The sequence below is a fragment of the Xenopus tropicalis genome, chromosome 8, assembly GCF_000004195.4.
Source record: "Xenopus tropicalis strain Nigerian chromosome 8, UCB_Xtro_10.0, whole genome shotgun sequence".
NCBI classification, from domain to species: domain Eukaryota; kingdom Metazoa; phylum Chordata; class Amphibia; order Anura; family Pipidae; genus Xenopus; species Xenopus tropicalis.
Window position 1 is genome coordinate 135,331,973 of NC_030684.2, and position 23,025 is coordinate 135,354,997.

Genomic DNA, 23,025 nt, shown 5'->3' on the forward strand with positions numbered 1-23,025 from the left:
CCAGGTGGGACTGTTGAAGAGTGATGTGAACTTGATGGTAAAAGTATAAGTATTGTGTTTATTTTGTGTCAGCCAGGAGGTGACAATTTTCTTGCAGGGGGAGAATGTAGGGGTTTGCTAAAATGGGCCCCACAGGATGTATACCCCTAGGATAGGCCCTGGGAGGGTAATGGCTAAGGTACAATGGGTATAGCCTGGTATATCTATAGTTAATGGGAAGTATCCCCGCAGTTCGGGTTATGGCCACAGGGTGGTGCATAGGCCCATATAAGGGAAACAGCCATGTGCTGGGAGCCATCTTAAGTTGGGAGCCTCTAGAGAGAGGAGCTCCCCTGTGAGTTAGTAGTTTCCCTGTGTTAGGACACTCTAGGAGTGCCATGTAGGGAGTGGTAGGTAAGAATGGGCCGCAATGCCCCTCCAGGAGTGTAGAGGATTAAGATCCTACCAGCAATACATCAGCTGGAAGTTAGGGCACACAGTGTGTAGGTAAGGGAGAGATAGTCTCCAAGAGAAAGAGGATCCTGCTAAAGAGTAGCCTGGGTGTAGTACCGGGGGTGAGTCTCTGTGGAGGGTCTGCTTGGCGAGAGTACCGGGGAGAGCCCTAAGAGAGGGTCTCTTGGCGTGTAGTACCGGAGGGACCTCCTAGAGGAGATCATTCTGGCGTGAGTACCCTGGGTACCTTTGAGCGAGGGTCTTGTGCATTGATGTAACCTGTGGATGTGCCCTGACTGTCTGATGATACACTCCTGGAGAGGTCTGCCCAATAAAGATCAATCTGTTCATTTGCAATCTGCTGTATTCCGTGTGTGTGTACCCAGGACCACTACAACTGGTAAGGAGTTACCCCAGGGAGGGGCAAATCAACCTGCAGCCAGTGGATCCTATTGAGGGGTTAATACACTACATCAGTTCCCAGGGTGGGAGTTGTAGTTCTCCCATAGCAGAGCCCTGGGTGGAGGCACGCCATTATCAAAGAAATCCCTGCTTCCCCCATAGTAAGCGGGGCTCAGGACTCCTGGAAGCGCCAACCAGTGACATATCAGCAGGTAGTGCCACAATTGTTTATAAAGTGGGCTACAAGCCTCGGATGAAACTAGACTTTTATTGAAAGGACTGAACTTTATACACTGGACACATTTATTATGACTCTAGAGTTGAACAAATTTGTGAGACTGCTAACTTTAAAGAGGCACTTTAACAAGGAAAATAATGAGTATGGTGGGGTTGTAAATGATGACTGTATAGATAACGAAAGTTTTGAGTTTAATGATAACAATACTGGTTTAGAGGATTCTCTGTCCTCTTCTTTTCAAAATATGTACAGTGTAGATACTTTTCGTGAACATTGTGCAGTACAAGACCTACAGGAATTACAGGAAGAAAATGTTGATAATGGGCCTAGTTCCCCAAATAGAATGGTTAATATTAAAGGTATGAGTAAATCTTCTAGGTTTTATCCATTGAATTCTAAGAGCCCACAGATTAATATTTTCCATAGATTGGTGCAGAAAGATTGATTTATTCAATGGGAAACGGAGAACTTATAGAAGTGAGAATATTACTCCTGGTGAAAGGAAAGCTCTTTCTACGTTAAGTTCGGACAAAAGTATAGTCATCAAGAAGGCAGATAAGGGGGGTTCAGTAGTGGTGCTAGATGCTCCCCAATATCTTAATGAAGTGATGAGACAATTAAATGACGTAGAGACCTACGAGATGTTGGATAGTGATCCCACCAATCTTTTCAAACAGAAACTAACTGATCTTTTACAGCTAGGTTATTTGAATGGAGTGTTGACTTTAGGTGAATGGGAATTTTTGAGATGCGATTATCCTGTGATCCCTATCTTTCATATTTTGCCTAAGGTGCATAAGTCATTAACAGATGTTAAGGGGCGACCGATAGTAGCCAGTATAGGATCTATCGGGTTATGTAGATAAATTGCTCCGCCCTATAGTAGAATCTCTACCTAGTTATCTGAAGGATACAACTATGTGCATAAATAAGATGAGTGGTTTACAGTGGAAAACTACTTATCGGTGGTTTACAATGGATGTAGTATCACAATACTTGTCCATTGAACATGAATGTGGTATACAGGCTATACGTTTTTGGTTGGATAAGGAGAATGTATTTCCATCTACACAGAAAGAGTTTATTCTTTTTTCTATAGAATTTTTACTTTATTCCAATTATTTTATGTTTGATGGGCGTTTTTATCTCCAAAGATGTGGAGCCGCAATGGGGGCTTCCTTTGCCCCCACTTATGCCAATCTCTTCATGGGATGGTTTGAGCGGCTCCACGTCTTTGGACAATCTAACCCCCATAGATCACAAATTGTTTTTTTTTCGCTATATAGATGATTGTTTGGGTGTATGGGATGGGGATGATTTTTCACTTAAAGATTTTGCTAAATATTGTAATACTAGAGTAAAGGGTCTCACTTTTACTTGTGAGTCACACTCTCACATGATTTCTTTTTTGGATGTTTTATTTATGTCCAATGACACTGGAGTGCATATGGATCTTTATATGAAACCTATTACCTGTAATACGTTATTACATTATGAAAGCTCTCATCCCATCACTTGTAAGAGGGGCGTGCCTGTTGGACAGTTCCTTCGCTTGCGTCGGATTTGCTCAACGTGGGACACCTTTAATTATAAAGCTATGCAATTATGGGATAGTTTTCTCGAAAGGGGCTATAGTATGGAAGTTATCAAAATAGCCTATGAATGAGCAGTGGCTAGCAATAGGGATGAGCTTTTGAAGTGTGAGGTGGGTTGTAAATCTACTGGGAAGCCTGTTAAGGAAACATCGAAAATACGATTTTGTATGACTTATAATAGGGATTCATACCTTATTAAACGGAGTATTTCAAAATATTGGTGTATCCTTTTAGAGGACCCCATTTTAGCAGGTGTTTTAGATAAAAGACCTTCCTTTGTATACAAGAAGGATAGGGATATCGCATCTCAACTTTCCCGGAGTCTATAGGTTTCCAAACAATTAAATAGCAACTCATCCTGGCTTAGATATAAGGGGAATTATTGTTGTGGTAAGACAAGATTAAAGCATGTCAATATTTGAAAGAATCGAAAGAATTTTGTTGTACTTATACTGGGAAAATATATACTATTAAACAATATTTCAATTGTATTTCACAGAGAGTGGTATATTTGATCACATGTGAATGTGGAGCTCAGTATATAGGAAAAACGGTCCGGAAAGTGAGTGAACGCATTTTAGAACATGTATCAGCTATAGGGCGAAAGGATGAAAAATCGGCCATTGCAAAACATGCTGTAGAAAAACATGGAGGTAAAATGACTTTCCATTTTCAGATCATAGATACAGGTGGTTCTAATCTAAGGAAAGGTGATTTTGAGAATAGACTTTTGCGTAGAGAAGCCTTTTGGATCTATCGTTTGGGTACTATAGATAGCCTAGGAGGTATGAATAGAGAGTGGGAACTAACTTGTTTCTATTAAAAAGGTTGTATAATTTTCTACAATAATTTAATGGCTCTTGAACTATAGGTGATGGATGTGAGTATTGTTATTAATTAATCCTTCTGTTTATGGCTTTTTACATATAATTTTGTGTTGGGTATTGTTTTTATATTTGCTTTAATATGTGTATATGAAGGGGTTAACTAAATATGGGCGGAGTGATGGGTGTGAATAAAGGGCACTGTTTGAAATTTGTACCATACAGCTTTTGAGAAAGTGGTGTGATACCAAGAAACGCGTCAAGCGTGTGGTTTCTTTTGTGCACGATATGCTTTTAAGAAGATTTAAATAAAGTGGAAGATTTTTATCAGCGGTGTTTGTTTGCTCAGTACAAATCTTTTTTATAGCTTGGAATTTTGCCATTTGGGTTCCGGCGTTGACATAGAGCACACACTGACTGTCCGGTAAGTGCTCCCGTGAGATGAAATATGTATGCTCAAAAATACAACTGATTTGGAAAGTCCCATGTCTCCTGAACGTGCCAATACCAAATATATATAGTTTTATGGAGATTTCTCACTTGTATAGGTCACAAACTCCCAGCAGTACCTACTAACTACCCAAAGCACTGCTCCAGAAAGCTGCATACTTTAGATTTCAAGGCCAAAAATTCCACTAACAGAAGGTTTATCCCAGAAAATTACACATTTCTGGAAAGAACAGATTCTGGGGAATACAGAATAGGCACAACTGTCTGTCTACTCCAAACTATCAAGTCGCAATGCTTTCCTAAAGTTATTGGTTTTTATCAAAATTTGCAAAATTTTAAAAAAAAAATTGCTTCAAAGCTTCCAATCTATAGTATCTTCTCTCCTACAGGTCATAAAGTAACCAGATAAAACACCCTAAATATGAACTCCAGGGGTCCACTGAACAGTTTGATGCCCAATATGTATAGGTTTACCTAAGTATGTGGCATGTAGGGGCCCCAATGGGAACATACCCCCATGTGCACTGTCATTTCTGTCATTTCAGCCCCTGCAAAATCAACACATTTACATCCTTTATGTGGGATAAAGCTACAAAAAAGTATGCTCACCCCAGAAGTCATATATTTTTGGAAAGTACACATTCCACCGAATCTAAAATGGGTACCCGTGTCTTCCTACTCTAAAGTACCAAGCCGCAAAGCTTTTCTAAATTTGGCAATTTTGATGACATCTCCAAAAATCCCCTCAAAGCTTCCACTTTGCAGCATCTTATCTCCCACATAGCATTAGGTACCAAGATAAAACACCCTAAATATGAACGCCAGGGGTCCACTGAACAGTTTGATGCCCAATATGTATAGGTTTCCCTAAGTATGTGGCATGTAGGGGCCCCAATGGGAACATACCCCCATATGATCTGTCATTTCAGCTCCTGCAAAATCAACACATTTACCCATCCTCTATGTGGGATAAAGCTACAAAAAAAGTACACTCACCCCAGAAAGCCATATATTTTTGGAAAGTACACATTCCCCCGAATCTATAATGGGTAAACATTTCTTTTTACTCCAAAGTACCAAGCTGTAAAGCTTTCCTGTTTGCTGATTTTTATGACATTTCAGAAAATTGCCTAAAAATATTGCAGTTTGCCGCATTTATCTCACACAATTTCTTGCGTACAAAGGCAAATCACCCCAAATATGAACACCAGAGGCCTACTGAACAGTTTGATGCCCAATATGCATAGATATACCAAAGTCTGCGGTATGTACTGACCCCAAAATGAAAATAGCGCATAAGGATTTCTCGCCTGCCAACTCAGCTTTTGCACACAGAGCCCCCTGTCAGCGTGTTATGTGCTGAAACCCCCCCTAACTATACAGAGACCCCCAGAAAACCATATATTTTTGGAAAATACACATTCTGACAAATCCAACAAGGGTAAAGAGTCCTTTCTACACCAAAGTACTAATCTGCAAAGCTTTCCTAAAGTTAGTGGTTTTTATGACATTTCAGAAAATCACCTAAAAATGTTGCAACTTGCCGCATTTATCTCACACAATTTCTTGCGTACAAAGGCAAATCACCCCAAATAGGAACACCAGAGGCCTACTGAACAGTTTGATGCCCAATATGCATAGATATACCAAAGTCTGCGGTATGTACTGACCCCAAAATGAAAATAGCGCATAAGGATTTCTCGCCTGCCAACTCAGCTTTTGCACACAGAGCCCCCTGTCAGTGTATTATGTGCAGTAACCCCCCCTAACTATACACAGACCCCCAGAAACCCATATATTTTTGGAAAGTACACATTCTGATGAATTCAAAATAGGTAAATAATAAAATCACAAAAATTGTGCAAATTAGAGAAACAACAAAATAAGTCACACGACAGTGTAATTAGTGGTCAGAATATCTGATCCAATAGTCATGCTGTCATAATAAACAGATTTTAGGGAAAAGAAACTAAAAACAAAGTGATAAAAAAAGTGTTTGTGTATACATGTGAGTACATGTGTAAAAGTTGTGTGACAGTGTGTAAGAGTGTATATAGGTGTATATAAGTGTGCCAAATGAAAAACAAAAAAACCTGCAAAATTGTGTGCTGTATGTGTGTGTGTAAAAGTATGTAAGTGTGTGTAAATGCAAAAAAATCACCCTTACCTGTCCTGAAGCTTGCCTGGTCCTCGGTGCTGCAATCCTGGTCCTCCATGTCGCAGGAACTCAGTGGGCCAGCGCTGGGGGGAAAGCAGGAAGTGGGACCGTGCAAGGATCACGTCACAGGGCCGACATGACAGCCCCCCTGGGTTACAGTGTAGCTCTTTCATGACTCTTTCAGACAAATACTGAGCCCTCAACCTGCACAAGCTGACTCTCTGCAGCTGCTGACTTGTCGCTGCCGCATTACACACTGATCCCTCGTGGAACCTTCCTCAGGCACAGCCGGTGCTACAGCTCAAGCCAAGTGTCAGACCAGAAGCTTAAAATTGTGTCAAGTCTCAATGTGCAGCTATGTCCCCTCGCATATGTTAAGGTGTTGTTAAACTACTACTCTCAGGTAGTTATAAAGAGATGAACGTCAGTGGTTCTAAACAACAACATTAACTTCTTCATTGACAAGTTAAATGTTCAAATCACTTGGAGATTTAATATATATATATATACTCATAAATACTCTGCAGGAGGGAATAGCAACTCAGTGGATAATGAACTAAAATATATCATCCCAAGGTTTCAGGGCTCTAGAGTGGTACCTAGGCTGGACACTTCTAACCATAGGTCTGTACACTCAGGTCCATAGGCGGATATACAATAAGGCTAGAGGCTAAGCCTCCTCAAACCTGCTTGGCACAGTAAAAAAAAACAAAAAATAAAACATCACTCCGTTTCTGCACTGTCCTGCAAATCTCCTCCTATTCCTGCTGTAATCAGCTGTGATTCTCCAATCAGAGTACAGCTTTCTTGACGACAGTAACATTGAATAATAAAGGCACAGATGCAGACAGGGCTGGGGAGATATTACAAACTGAAGGCAGTGCAGAAATAAGACTGAAAAGAAGAATCTGCAGCTGTAACTTTACCTGAGAACCAACTCTCAACTTTTGCTGCAGATTTCATCCCACTCCCACAGGTACTATACTGTATCCTTCCACTCCCACAGGTACTATACCCAGGCACTATACTGTATCCTTCCACTCCCACAGGTACTATACACAGGCACTAAACACAGGCACTATACACAGGCACTATACTGTATCCTTCCACTCCCACAGGCACTATACACAGGCACTATACACAGGTACTATACACAGGCACTATACACGGGTACTATACACGGGTACTATACACGGGTACTATACACAGGTACTATACACAGGCACTATACCCAGGCACTATACCCAGGCACTATACACAGGTACTATACACAGGCACTATACACAGGTACTATACCCAGGCACTATACACAGGTACTATACCCAGGCACTATACACAGGTACTATACACGGGTACTATACACGGGTACTATACACAGGTACTATACACAGGCACTATACCCAGGCACTATACCCAGGCACTATACACAGGTACTATACACGGGTACTATACACGGGTACTATACACAGGTACTATACACAGGCACTATACCCAGGCACTATACCCAGGCACTATACACAGGTACTATACACAGGCACTATACACAGGCACTATACACAGGTACTATACACAGGTACTATACACAGGTACTATACACGGGTACTATACACGGGTACTATACACAGGTACTATACACAGGCACTATACCCAGGCACTATACCCAGGTACTATACACAGGTACTATACCCAGGTACTATACACAGGTACTATACACAGGTACTATACACAGGCACTATACCCAGGTACTATACACAGGTACTATACACAGGTACTATACACAGGCACTATACACAGGTACTATACACAGGCACTATACACAGGCACTATACACAGGTACTATACACAGGCACTATACCCAGGTACTATACACAGGCACTATACACAGTCACTATACACAGGTACTATACCCAGGCACTATACACAGGTACTATACACAGGTACTATACACAGGTACTATACACAGGTACTATACACAGGCACTATACACAGGCACTATACACAGGTACTATACACAGGTACTATACACAGGTACTATACCCAGGTACTATACCCAGGCACTATACACAGGTACTATACACAGGTACTATACACAGGCACTATACACAGGTACTATACCCAGGTACTATACACAGGCACTATACACAGGCACTATACACAGGTACTATACACAGGTACTATACACAGGTACTATACCCAGGTACTATACCCAGGCACTATACACAGGTACTATACCCAGGCACTATACACAGGTACTATACACAGGTACTATACACAGGCACTATACACAGGCACTATACACAGGTACTATACACAGGCACTATACACAGGCACTATACCCAGGCACTATACACAGGTACTATACACAGGCACTATACACAGGTACTATACACAGGCACTATACACAGGTACTATACACAGGCACTATACACAGGTACTATACCCAGGCACTATACACAGGTACTATACCCAGGCACTATACACAGGTACTATACACAGGCACTATACACAGGCACTATACCCAGGCACTATACACAGGTACTATACACAGGCACTATACACAGGCACTATACACAGGTACTATACACAGGCACTATACACAGGCACTATACACAGGCACTATACACAGGTACTACAGCATATGAAATGTATACCTGCCATTCACACATACTTGTAAGTTAATTTAGGAAAGGACTGAGCACACCTTTTAACATATGCTCTTGCCTTTTATAGATACTTGGGGGGTAGGGACATGTATGTATGTATATCTTTATTTATAAAGTGCTACTTATGTACGCAGCGCTGTACAGTAGAATACATTTATACAAAACAGGGGGTTATTAAGATAATGAATAAATACAAATAAATACAAGGTATAGTTGCAATAAGAGTCAGAAACACAAGATGATGGAGGTCCCTGCCCCATAGAGCTTACAATCTATACTGATACCAGGCATATAGAGTGCTCTGGGACACAAGTCTCTCTCGCTCTCTTACCAGGAGGGACAGACAGATCTCTCTCTTCCCTTGAGGGACAGACAGACCTCTCTTCCTGAGAGATGGGCACACATCCAGGCACACACACACATATATGACACATACACATATACTTAACATTATATTTATATGCAATAATTGTACAGATTACTCCTGTGAGCTGTGAAGGGTATGTTTGACTGGCTGTTTGTACTTTGCATATAATTTGTAATTCCACACAATAATGATATTTTGTTATCACCTGTGAGTGAGTGGTGAGTGGTACTTTGACCATAATACTTACACAAAAATTTTATAATAAATACATGGTTGGTAATCCAACCAGATAAATAGACACTGGGCTTTACATTTCACACATATACCCATTTGAAAGCTTCATAAGGGGGGATAGAGGATATAGTGTGCTGTATGTATGAAGCTTCCAGAAGTCTGTAAGTAAAAGAACCTAGATCATATTTTTGCATAAGTATCAGAGGCATTGACACAGGAGTGCAGCAAGGAGTATTCTGCTTTCTGTAAGTATGGATTTTATTAATAATTTGTCAAGTACGAGCAAATTAGAATTTAAAATTCCAAATGACTTGTCTGATGCAAAGTTATGGTCGTATCTTTATAGTCAGTGTGTGGATGCGAATATAAAGTTAGATGAAGGTGTGTCATTTTCTAAACTAAAGCACAAAATTAACAACGTAATGTTAATGGTTAAAACATTTACCATGTTAATGGACTCTAGTGAGAGGGACACTGAGGGAGTACTAGCTATCTCTGAAACTTTGAAAGAGATAGTACTGAGATTTTGACAGAGATAGAAAAACAGAATGCTAGAGTAACAGAAATTGAGTCAATTTTGCAACAAAGTAAAGTGACACGTGTCTGTGACCACTAAAGAACAGAGACAATACCAGAGTATGCCAGATATTAATGGCCCAGAATTAGATTATCAAACAGCAAAGTTAAAATTAAAAATTGACAAACATTTGTTAAAAATTGCTGAGACATGTGCCGGTTACAACCTTGAATCAGTTTTTTTAGTTTCTTTAAAAGAATAATATAATAGCCAATACTTATGGAGATTTTACTCCTAGCAAGCAAAAAAAGAGATAAAAAATTGGAGAATGGTAGTTGCCCTGGTATAGAGAAGTAGGAAAATTGAAACACTTCAGTTAGTGGAAAAATTCCCTATAAAACTCACTGGGGCTCATTTACCAATGCATCGCAGCGCTGTAATAGTCGCAGAGGCAAAACTTTAGCCCTGCGCATAAGCATATTTAACAGTATAGCGCAAACACAGTTGCTTAAAGTTTCATGCGCTAGTTTTGATGCAAACTGCTGCGCCATACAAATATGCGCATATGACGACGCAAAACTGCACATATGGCGACGCAAAACTTGTCATAAATGATGTGCATAGATGGCGCAAGCTAATGCTCTTATAAGCCCGTACCAACTACATGCTTCCTAACTTACCAACCCAGTCAGTTGGTGTTTAAATGGAAAAAAGATATGAAAGACTCCATCACATTAACAAGGGAAACTGCCTTTATAGATAAGAACAAAGTTAAAAAAAGGGTAAATGTTATTAAAACATTGTAAACAACTTAACAATTATATTTTTCTAATAATGCTAATCAACATATCATAAATTAACATTAACATGGTTTTATTAATAACATACCTAAATTAGTTTATTGTAGTGCAAATCTGCGGATATACTAGCGCAAATGTTGAAGAACGCGCAGTCAGAAATACGCCATAAAAGAACAGGGGTAAAGATTTTAATGCAGCTGTGACTGCGCAAATCTGCCCCTATATACGCGCAAATAGCACATATATAGGCATTCAGGGGGCACTATCGCAAATATTGGGCACTGAAAACATACCCCTAGCCACACCCCCAAAAAACATGTAATTGTTTGCAACATTTTTGCCCAGTATTTGCGACATGCGCATAAAAAAAACTGGCGGAAAAATAAATGAACCTACGCAATGTAACGCATATGCAATTGCGTGTGCCCACAAAATGGCGGATAATCATAATTGCGTCGGTTTGTGTGCTGCGATGCATTGATAAAAGAGCCCCACTATCTTATCATTTTGCTATGTAAACCTGGGAATCCCACAGTTAAAGGTAAGGCGGGAACTCTGGAGCTGCAGTCTCAGTTTTTACTTTCCCTATGCTATATGGACAACTATTTAACCTAACAAAACTGCAAACTCAATCAGGTCATTTGAGGGAAAACAGATAAAAGATAAAATCAAGGCAGACAATTGTATCAGTATAATAGTAAATATTTAAAAACAATACCAGTTCCTTAGTCGGATAATCCAGGTAGAATTACCAACTCCACGGTCTACCCTGGACAATGGAGTAATTTAATCTGGTAGTTCAAAATACTGCAGTTAGAGAAGGGGTTGTTTTTCATCCTCTCTCATTACAAATACTTTAAAAATACTGTTCAGTCATTGGTGAGAGTTGTAATTCACCAATTTTGTATGCTAATTTAAAGAAGCATAACCATTACCGTAGTATTAAATTTAAAAATCTTTTATTAAAGCTTGTGATCACTTATTTTAAGACGCTTGGTATATAAATATTTAAAACAGCATGTGGTCACTTTAATAGCACAATTAATATCGTACTGTGAGTTGTTGTCCACAAATAAGTATTCAATAAAGGAGTAAAATATCCTAGTATTTAAATACAGAGAAGGGGTTGTCTTTGATCCTCTCTTATTATAAAAACCCTAAAAGCACTCTTCACTTTTGGTGAGAGTTGTAGTTCACCAATTTTTTATGTTAATTTAATGAAGTACAATAATCACTACAGTATTAAATTCAAATATTTTTTATTGAAGTTGGGATCACATTTTCTAAGCTGCTTGGTACATAATTATTCAAAATAGCATGTTGTCCCTTTAATAGCACAGTTAACACTTTATTGTGAGTTGCAGTTCACCAATACGTATTTAACAAAGTAGTAAACCAACCTAGCATTTTCATTTAGCAATCAGAGAAGGAGTTGTCTTTTATTTATTTATTATACATACTTGCGAATTATACCCTTCCTGGTTATTTTGTGTGAAGAAAGGTTGTGAGAAGATCGTGAGAGTTCCGGTCCCACACATCCAATCCATATATTTAATTGAGACTTGAACAGTATTGATTATGAGTGCAATGAGTTTGAAAGAGTCAAACATTTGTTTTTAATCACTAATGGTGAGATTCCTTCTGCAGAATTGATCAGTAGATTTGAGACATGCAAGTTGCTGGATGATGTTTTTGCATTTGAAAAAGCATACAGATTGGTCATGGAATTAACTGATGTAAATCAACCAGTACCCAAGTCCATGATCAATGAATTTGTGCAAAAATGTATATTTCTTGATCCTGTAGCTGTTGTTCATGCTTACAGTTGCAGTTCATTCCAAGAAACAATAGCTTATATTGAGAAGTATAGATTGGAACTTCTCTCACGCAGCTCAGAATCTACTGACAAGTAGATAGGATCCCTGAGAGCAGAAATTTTAAGGAAAGCCAATTCCTGTGAATTTTTCGGTCTGTTATTTTTGCAAGAAAACAGGGCACCAAACCCGCAAGTGCTTTCGGTTACGTTGGCATACAAAAATAATTAATAATAATTCTATGAGGAAAGGGGAGGTCAGATAAATAGGGATTCATGAAGATGTGACTCTGGTATACAGACTAGCAACAGCTGCAATCCCAAAATGACCAGCACAACCCATAGAGGCCAGGAAAGAAGGAGCTATTCTCTGTTGTTAAAATGGTTAATAGAAATAAAATCAAAGGGTTAATGTTAATTTGACCTAAATTATTGACTAAAGGTTTGCAAAAATGTTATTAAGTAACCAAAGGTTTTTGTATTGTTGTAATACAAAGTTAGTATATACATGGAAAGGTGTATTGCATTTAAATAAACTATCTTTCACATAAACATATATTTAAAGCATGTCATGGCATGCCATATAATTCTGCCTAATATGGGCAGGGTTATCCCCAGATTAATTAAACAATATTTTTTATGCTGCTAACTGTAGCTGGTAAGCCATGGGATATATTGTTTATATGGGAGAATGTATTCTAGTATGTTGCATTTTCATTTCCATGTATATTGACTGCTGAAAAAGTATTCTAAATTAAAATTTAGTTTGCCAACCTTTACTGAATAAAACCCTATGAAGGTTGAATACTGTCCTTATGATGTATGTGTATTAACAGATGCACTTAGTGTATATTTTTACCTTGTTAAAAGGGAATGGAATTTGCTAAGGTGCTAGAACAGCAATTCCTTGAGACAGGCGAACAGCTGCTGGGGGTCATCAGTTTACTGGGTATATTTGCCTCTGTGAGGGGGAGGAAATAGCCAACTCATAGTATCATAGTATGATATGGCTAAAAGAAATTATTTCTGAAACTATGTTTCTTATATGTTGAAACTTGTTTTAATGTTTTTGGTAAGTTTCCCTAGAAATTATGGTTTAGTCCAAGTGGAAAAGGAAATTGTTATTAGTATTTTTGTTTTCCTCTTTCGAAGTGCATGAGGAAAATTGCATGTGAGATTAATAGTTTGTTGCTCATGTAGTCACACAGATTAACCAATAGTAATATTATAAGTTAGACTGTAACTGAAATGATGGGAATGATGTCCTTACTTAGTTAATACTATTGTGGAGTTCCATCTGCACGTGAATTGTAGTCACAATTTGTCACGTGGTGTTTATAGGTGTCTGACAGGTGCATGTGGGTGGTGGTTGATGTGGATAAGGGGCGATTAACATAAATTAACAGCATAAATTAACAGTCTGCCCCCTTTGCTTGCAAATTGTTTCCTAAGGGCTCTGGCACACTGGGAGATTAGTTGCCTGTGACAAAACTCCCTGTTCGCGGGCGACTAATCTCCCCGGATTGCCATCCCACCGGCGACAATGTAAATCGCCGGTGGGATGGCATAGGCGATCGAGAGGAAACTTGCGCGATTTCACCGAAATCGCGCTGCTGCGTATGCCATCCCACCGGCGATTTACATTTTCGCCGGTGGGAAGGCATTTGGGGGAGATTAGTCCCCCGAGACACAGTAGATTTGTCGCGGGGCAACTAATCTCCCCATGTGCCAGAGCCCTAAAGGATTAAACCCCATAGTTAATGTGGTAAAGGAAGAACTAAAAGTGCACAAATTAGGAAAAGTGGTACTGCGCAGATTAATGTATTGGCATTTTTCTAAAATGTATGAAGAATGATATCCTGCAGTGATATTTTTTTCAAAAGTACTCCATATACATCTTATAGATCTTTGATGATTATATTTTGAGATTTATCGGATAATCTGGCCAATTATACGATAAATAGTTTAAAAATCAACAGAGATGAATTACAAGATGTATATGTTACTATTTTTTTTATGACCAAGTCTGGGTCCACTATTTAATTTTTATTTTGTTAAATTTACATACGCATTCTTGAATGTATATTTTGTCAAGGTCGTAGTGTCTAAATGACATGTTTGTCTCCCATTTGGCAACTGGCAACTGTTAAAGGTATTTTTGTTTCACATGCCAGAATCCCTGAGTTAGCTATAGCTATGGATTATATTCCAAAAGTAGTTAATACCCTGAACTGACTGACAGCAGAGATGTGCAAGAACATAAATAGTTTTACAAGTTCCTTTAGGGAATGGAAGGGTGATCCAAATCAAATGTGGTTTTGAAAAGGGTCAGCTATTATGGTGATAATATAATAATATATTCCTTTATCCTTACATATTGTAGTATAGATTGTAAGACTTACTAACAAAGGATAATGGAATAAGGGGTAAGAATCACAGGAAGCATATGAAATTATGTTTTTAAAAGGTAATAACATCTCTGAAAGGTAGTAATTATTTGTTAATGAAGCCATAGTTTAATAACATATACGAAACCCACATATTATTTGAGGTATAGTTAATTAAGATTGTTATAAAATAATGCATGTATTTAGCATCTAGAAGGAGGGGTAATAATTGATCTCTTAAATCATTATGTATACCACATGAGTTATTTGTATGAAGTTGTATGTCCAGTAAGACACACATTTGTGAGATGTTTTGCCTAAACCGTCATTAGTACCTGATATATCAAGCTCAAACTAGAGAAATTATACAAAGAAGAGTTACTAATATTACATTTTATAAATTGGTAATGGGTCTTGAATATATAAAATGTATGAAATACTTTTGCTTGCAAAACAGTTGGTTGCAGTTTTTCCAAGTTTGTACTTGCTGTTTAAAGATGCTGATGCTGTATCAACAGTACAAATGTGTGATAAAAGGAAAGGAAAGGCAGGAATCACAAGTGCTGCTCTCTGGTATTAGTTCACATATTATTATGATGAATTGTGGTGATAGCATAAATGAAAAATGTACTCATATTAATGAGCAAGAGGGTATATATTATTTTATACCTCAAAGAAATAAAAATTAAAGTGAATTTTTTTAAACTATCTTTCTTTATTAATTTTTTTTTTTAAAAAGGGTGGGGAGGGTACAGAAAGGAAGGGAAGGGGAGAAGGGGAAGTACATATATCATATAATCTTATACAAAAGTCATAAATCATAAAAAGGGCATACATCAAGTTGTTTCTCATTACTTACATCAGCTCTTTGTTTATACATTTCACTTAACTCTTACCCTGACAATAACCACCTAACTAATGTGGCTAATTAACATGTTATTTTACTTGCCTCTAGCCAAGGTGTCCAGATTGTCCGGTATTGGTCCAATTTATTTTGTATTAGGTGAGTTATTTCCTCTAATTTCCTTGTTTCCTCCACTAAGTTTAGCCATTCTCTGTAAGTAGGGGGGTTTATAGTTTTCCATGCTCTAGGAATAAGAGCTTTGGCCACATTCAGTAAATGTAAAGTTAGTTTGTCTGATACCATAATATTTATCCCAATATATTAAATAAAATTATAAAAGTGTCAAATCAGTATTTAAAACCTTAATACCTGTTATTTTAAAAATTGTGGTGCTTATTTCAAACCAGAATTGCCTCATTTTTGGGCAAGTGAACCAGATATGCTTTAATCTTAGATGAAGTAGAGAAGATTACATGCAATTTTTCTGGTATGTAATACCACCTTATTATAAGATTATATATATTTCTCTTACTTGATAAGCTCTTGATGCTTTATGAATGTTCTGAAGAATCCTTTGTCTTACTAAAAAAGGGGAGATACTTTTAATTCATTTTCCCAATCTTCAAATTATTTTAGGGATGTACTGTCTAGATCATTGATAAGCATTTTATAAATTATAGAAACCAGTTTATCTGGCATCTTCTGGCTCTCTAATAAAGTTTCCCAGGTGGGCATGGTATATTATCTCAAATGAGACAGTACCTTGCTTAAATAATGATGGAGTTGGAAATAGCACCGTGATCTCTTGGATGATTTCCCCATTTTTTCTGAATAGCTGCTAATTTTACTATTTTACTTTTTTCTATAAAAATCAGTTACTTTTGTTTCTTTATTATTACAGGTACTCCATTGCTGGTATACTCTAGGATCTAGACTAGGGGTAAAATCAGGATTCATTGTTAAAGGCTGTAGGAGTTCTTTACATCAGTTTTAACGAAAACCTGTATTTAAACCAAGTATCCAAGATAGCAGCAATTGTAGGGTGCTGTTTCAAATCACTAGGTATACTAGGGTTTCTACTCCACAGTAGATTGCTTAAAGGTATAAGAGCTGCTGCTTGTTCTAATTCAACCCATTCTTTTTTTGTATTTTTCAGATACCAATGGAAAGTTCTACGTAGATGGATTGCTTATTTCAAACCAGAATTGCCTCATTTTTGGGCAAGTGAACCAGATATGCTTTAATCTTAGATGAAGTAGAGAAGATTACATGCAATTTTTCTGGTATGTAATACCACCTTATTATAAGATTATATATATTTCTCTTACTTGATAAGCTCTTGATGCTTTATGAATGTTCTGAAGAATCCTTTGTCTTACTAAAAAAGGGGAGATACTTTTAATTCATTTTCCCAATCTTCAAATTATTTTAGGGATGTACTGTCTAGATCATTGATAAGCATTTTATAAATTATAGAAACCAGTTTATCTGGCATCTTCTGGCTCTCTAATAAAGTTTCCCAGGTGGGCATGGTATATTATCTCAAATGAGACAGTACCTTGCTTAAATAATGATGGAGTTGGAAATAGCACCGTGATCTCTTGGATGATTTCCCCATTTTTTCTGAATAGCTGCTAATTTTACTATTTTACTTTTTTCTATAAAAATCAGTTACTTTTGTTTCTTTATTATTACAGGTACTCCATTGCTGGTATACTCTAGGATCTAGACTAGGGGTAAAATCAGGATTCATTGTTAAAGGCTGTAGGAGTTCTTTACATCAGTTTTAACGAAAACCTGTATTTAAACCAAGTATCCAAGATAGCAGCAATTGTAGGGTGCTGTTTCAAATCACTAGGTATACTAGGGTTTCTACTCCACAGTAGATTGCTTAAAGGTATAAGAGCTGCTGCTTGTTCTAATTCAACCCATTCTTTTTTTGTATTTTTCAGATACCAATGGAAAGTTCTACGTAGATGGATTGCTACATAATAGAAGTGAGTATCTGGTAATGCTAACCCACCCTTACTTTTAGGAAAAGTTGAAGTGTTATATTTCATTCTTGGTGTTTTATTGTCCCACATGAATGTAGAAAACAATGTTTTTTTTGCTTAAAGAATCATTTCGGTATCATTATTGGTATCGTTTGTAAGAAATAAAGTATCTGTGGCATAATTGTCATTTTTATTGCTTAAATTTTCCCAAACCAGGAGAGGCCTAGGCCTTTCCATTTATTAAATTGTTTTCCTAATTTATCTAATAGAGGTGGAAAATTAAGTTGGTATAGCTTTGTATAGCTGGTATCTGTATACCAAGATACTGTATTTGCAAAAAGTAGTCATCATAATACCGTGGATTTGTTTTAAATCAGTGCAGGTTCTTCCCATTGGCATATCCAAATGAAAATTAGTTTAGAACAGCACCATAAGTATTTCTTATTTAAAATGCCTTTATTGCATACATCTTAGGGCAATCTAGCAACGTTTCAGGGCAGGTGTGGCCTTTTATCAAGCTAACTGACACTCAAACAACTTCCTTTATATACCCTTGTGCACCACCCAGTGGACACAATCTTATACAAAACAGTATAGCAAACCACACAGTGTATCAAAAACAATGTATCAAATAAATGATGTTGCCATCAGTTTATCAAATTTTCCTCTTGAAGTGTTCTTTAAAAAGCAGAGTAACACAAGTCCATATTTTACAACCTGTAAAAAGATAAAAGCAAAATAAAAACCACATAGAGTTTTTCACATATGGGAGGAACTTTATCTAAAAATAGGTCTCAGATCATATTCTTTAATTAACCCCAAAGGGCTCGACGTTTCCAATTTTTGTATCCAAAAGGCTTCTCTATATAGCAGTTCCTTCAATCTATTTCCTCCTCTCTGCCTCAACTCAACAGTCTCAATAATTTGAAATTTGAGTTGATTTACCCTATGTCCATACTCAATAAAATGGTATCAGGAACTATAGGGATTCGAACCCTGGACTGTGTGCGGAACTCCAGGTGCACATGCTTGCTGAGCCACAGGGGGCTTTTGAGCTACATGGTATTGGTTGCCCTAATGTCCCTTCTGCCTTTCTACCAGTTTCCCTGTCTATATTGTTCATCACATGTGTGGCTGCTTTGGTAATCACCAGACTATATAAACCCTCTCCGGGCTACACCCAGGGCTCGATCATCGTTCCTGCTGAGCCTGGTCTTGCCACTTCCGATGCCTGATTTCTGTGTTCCCTGAATGGTTCCTGACCCCTGCCTGCCTTCGGATTCACCTGTTACCAGACTCTATCTTATCACAGGCTTGTATATTACTTTTATTTTCATTCTGTTTTGTTTTCATTAAACTTCCTCGTTCATCTTACTTGGCTGTCTGGCCCTTTAAGGGAGTTCTGGGGGTTATCTGCACATAGGCTCCAACCTGCCCACCACCCACCTGTGGCTGCACCTGACAGTATGATCAAGCCATACAATAAAGAGCCTGCTGGTAACCCCTCATTAGCACATGAACAGAATGAACTACAACTCTCTGCTCAGTGGCTTTCTTCTGTTAAGAAGTATGAAGGGGAAGAAGGGACTTTTTCTGACTTTCTGCTCACCTGTAAAAAATTTGCCCCAAATCACCTTCCAGCCAGCGGTTCAGAATGAGGAAGAGGAATTCTGTTATGAGGATGAGAGTGACTGTATAGATATTTCTGAGGATGAATGGGAAGATATGGATTCTGAGGATGAAATACCAACAGCATATACTACCAAGTTCAAGGTCAATCTCCCAGTTGTCCACTGTACCTGCAGTTCAGCCCTATATATTGTCAAAGAAAAACTGTTTACTTTCACAATATCTATACCCACAGATCAGTCACCAGTATCTCTGCCTGCAGTTCAGTCACCTGATCCAGTTCCTGCTCATTTGCCTATTTTTCTGGTACCTGTGCTCAGGCAGCTTGGTCCTTTGTCAGCTTTCCCACGGATTGGGCCTATACCAACCATCCAGCAGTCCAGCCCTGTGCCAGACTCCGCTCCTGTGCCAGCTCCCTGAAAGCTGTCTGCTCCTGTGCCGGCTCCCCAAAAGCTGCTGCTGCCTGCTCTAGCACCTGCTATTAGCCTGCCGGTTCCTGTACCCGCAGTCCAGTCTCCGGTTCCTGTACCCGCAGTCCAGTCTCCGGGTTCCTGTACCCGCAGTCCAGTCTCCGGGTTCCTGTACCCGCAGTCCAGTCTCCGGGTTCCTGTACCCGCAGTCCAGTCTCCGGGTTCCTGTACCCGCAGTCCAGTCTCCGGGTTCCTGTACCCGCAGTCCAGTCTCCGGGTTCCTGTACCCGCAGTCCAGTCTCCGGGTTCCTGTACCCGCAGTCCAGTCTCCGGGTTCCTGTACCCGCAGTCCAGTCTCCGGGTTCCTGTACCCGCAGTCCAGTCTCCGGGTTCCTGTACCCGCTCCGGTGTCTGCTACCCAGCCAGTGCCCACTCCGGTGTCTGCTACCCAGCCAGTGCCTGCTCCGGTGTCTGCTACCCAGCCAGTGCCTGCTCTGGTGTCTGCTACCCAGCCAGTGCCCGCTCTGGTGTCTGCTACCCAGCCAGTGCCTGCTCTGGTGTCTGCTACCCAGCCAGTGCCTGCTCTGGTGTCTGCTACCCAGCCAGTGCCTGCTCCGGTGTCTGCTACCCAGCCAGTGCCTGCTTCGGTGTCTGCTACCCAGCCAGCGCCTGCTTCCGTACCTGCACCCCGAAGGCTGCCTCCTCCCGTGCCAGCAGTCATGTCTGCATCAGTTCCTGCCTCTGTGCCAGTTCTCCAGCCATCAGTTCCTGCCTCTGTGCCAGTTCTCCAGCCAACAGTTCCTGCCTCTGTGCCAGTTCTCCAGCCATCAGTTCCTGCCTCTGTGCCAGTTCTCCAGCCATCAGTTCCTGCCTCTGTGCCAGTTCTCCAGCCATCAGTTCCTGCCTCTGTGCCAGTTCTCCAGCCATCAGTTCCTGCCTCTGTGCCAGTTCTCCAGCCATCAGTTCCTGCCTCTGTGCCAGTTCTCCAGCCATCAGTTCCTGCCTCTGTGCCAGTTCTCCAGCCATCAGTTCCTGCCTCTGTGCCAGTTCTCCAGCCATCAGTTCCTGCCTCTGTGCCAGTTCTCCAGCCATCAGTTCCTGCCTCTGTGCCAGTTCTCCAGCCATCAGTTCCTGCCTCTGTGCCAGTTCTCCAGCCATCAGTTCCTGCCTCTGTGCCAGTTCTCCAGCCATCAGTTCCTGCCTCCGTGCCAGCGGTCCTGCCTGTGACGGCTACCGTGCCAGCAATCCTGCCAGTGGTCCTGCTAGCTTCTGTGCCAGCAGTTGTGCCTGCTCCTGCCTCAATGCCAGCGGTCCTGCCTGCTCCTGCCTCAATGCCAGCGGTCCTGCCTGTGACTGCTACCGTGCCAGCAATCCTTCCCATGCCAGCAATCATGCCAGTGGTCCTGCTAGCTTCCGTGCCAGCAGTTGTGCCTGCTCCTGCCTCAATGCCAGCGGTCGTGCCTGCTCTCGCTTCAGTGCCAATGCTTCTACCACCAGCCTCTGAGGACAAAATTGCTTCCGGGCCTACCTTCCCTGCTACTAGGTCTGGTGATTCTGTTGTCGCAGACTCTGCCAGTCCAGTTGCAGTGAGTGGTGGTCTTGTTGCTTCCCTGGGCATCTCCCTTCCACCTGTAGTGGCTATGTATGATGGTGCTCCACCTGTAATGGGTGTCTATGATGGTCCTCCACCTGTAATGGGTGTTTTGTGTGGTAATTCATCCACTGTGGCTCCTGACCCTGACGTCTCATCCGCTGTGGCTCCTGACCCTGGCGTCTCATCCGCTGTGGCTCCTGACTCTGGCGTCTCATCTGCTGTGGCTCGTGACCCTGGCGTCTCATCCGCTGTGGCTCGTGACCCTGGCATCTCATCCGCTGTGGCTCATGACCCTGGCGTCTCATCCGCTGTGGCTCGTGACCCTGGCGTCTCATCCGCTGTGGCTCGTGACCCTGGCGTCTCATCCGCTGTGGCTCGTGACCCTGGCGTCTCATCCGCTGTGGCTCGTGACCCTGGCTACTCATCCACTGTGATTTCCGATTCTGGCAACTTTTCTGTTCTAAATCCTGATCCTGGTGGCCTACCTTGTGTTAATGCTCCTAGTGACTCTCTGGCATCTGCTCCTGAATCTGGTGGCACTCCTGTCCTGGTTTTGGCTCCTGACTCTGGCGGCACTCCTGTCCTGGCTCCTGACTCTGGCGGTACTCCTGTTTCGGCTTCTGATCCTGACGACCCTCTGGCTCTGGTTCCAGACCCTGGCGACTCACTCTCTGTTGATGGTCCTGTCTCTAATGGCTCACTCTCTGCTGATGGTTTTGAGCCTTACAGTATTCTCACTTGCATATCCAGTCCTTGCAACACCTTTAATGACTTTATTTTAATGCATAAATGTTATTTGTTTAAAATGTTGTTGTTTGACTGGGCTATCGCTCGGAGGGTGATCTTTAAGGGGGGGTAATATCAGGAACTATAGGGATTCAAACCCTGGACTGTGTGCGGAACTCCAGGTGCACATGCTTGCTGAGCCACAGGGGGCTCTTTGAGCTACATGGGATTGGTTGCCCTAATGTCCCTTCTGCCTTTCTACCAGTTTCCCTGTCTATATTGTTCATCACATGTGTGGCTGCTTTGGTAATCACCAGACTATATAAACCCTCTCTGGGTAACACCCAGTGCTTGATCATCGTTCCTGCTGAGCCTGATCTTGCCACTTCCAATTCCTGATTTCTGTGTTCCCTGCCTGGTTCCTGTTTGGTTTTTTGCGATATTGACTTCTGCTTGACTTTCTGGATTGCTTGAACTCTGCCTGGACTGACCCCTGCCTGACTAATGGATCTGCTTGAACTCTGCCTGGACTGACCCCTGCCTGACTAATGGATCTGCTTGAACTCTGCCTGGACTGGCCCCTGCCTGATTATTGGATTGCTTGAACTCTGCCTGGACTGACCCCTGCCTGATTATTGGATTGCTTGAACTCTGCCTGGACTGACCCCTGCCTGATTATTGGATTGCTTGAACTCTGCCTGGACTGACCCCTGCCTGATTATTGGATTGCTTGAACTCTGCCTGGACTGACCCCTGCCTGATTATTGGATTGCTTGAACTCTGCCTGGACTGACCCCTGCCTGACTAACGGACTTGCTAGAACTCTGCCTGGACTGATCTCTGCCTGCTTTTGGATTCACCTGTTACCGGACTCTGTATCTTATCACAGGCTTGTACATTACTTTTATTTTCATTCTGTTTTGTTTTAATTAAACTTCCTCGTTCATC

The 23,025-nt window shown here is 40.7% G+C and overlaps 1 protein-coding gene and 1 long non-coding RNA gene across 5 annotated transcripts in view; one reads left to right on the top strand and one right to left on the bottom strand.

Moving 5' to 3' along the window:
• Positions 1-23,025, top strand: part of LOC100496169 (selection and upkeep of intraepithelial T-cells protein 6) — an 84,445-nt gene that overhangs the window by 18,752 nt on the left and 42,668 nt on the right. For 2 of the 4 annotated variants that reach the window (XM_031891212.1, XM_018089612.2), the window contains exons 1-3: positions 15,834-15,883; positions 16,881-17,007; positions 17,677-17,721. The exons of 1 other annotated variant lie outside the window; for it this stretch is intronic. The gene's annotated coding sequence lies outside the window, so the exon portion shown is untranslated. Of the gene's footprint in view, positions 1-15,833; positions 15,884-16,122; positions 16,212-16,880; positions 17,008-17,676; positions 17,722-23,025 lie in introns of those variants that run through there. One more of the 4 variants, XM_031891213.1, reaches the window with a different exon arrangement.
• On the bottom strand, positions 18,156-20,541 carry LOC116406666. Its single transcript, XR_004219729.1, has 3 exons — positions 20,439-20,541; positions 19,328-19,530; positions 18,156-18,435 (listed from the first exon to the last, which is right to left on the bottom strand). It is a non-coding gene; the product is annotated as an uncharacterized LOC116406666 (long non-coding RNA).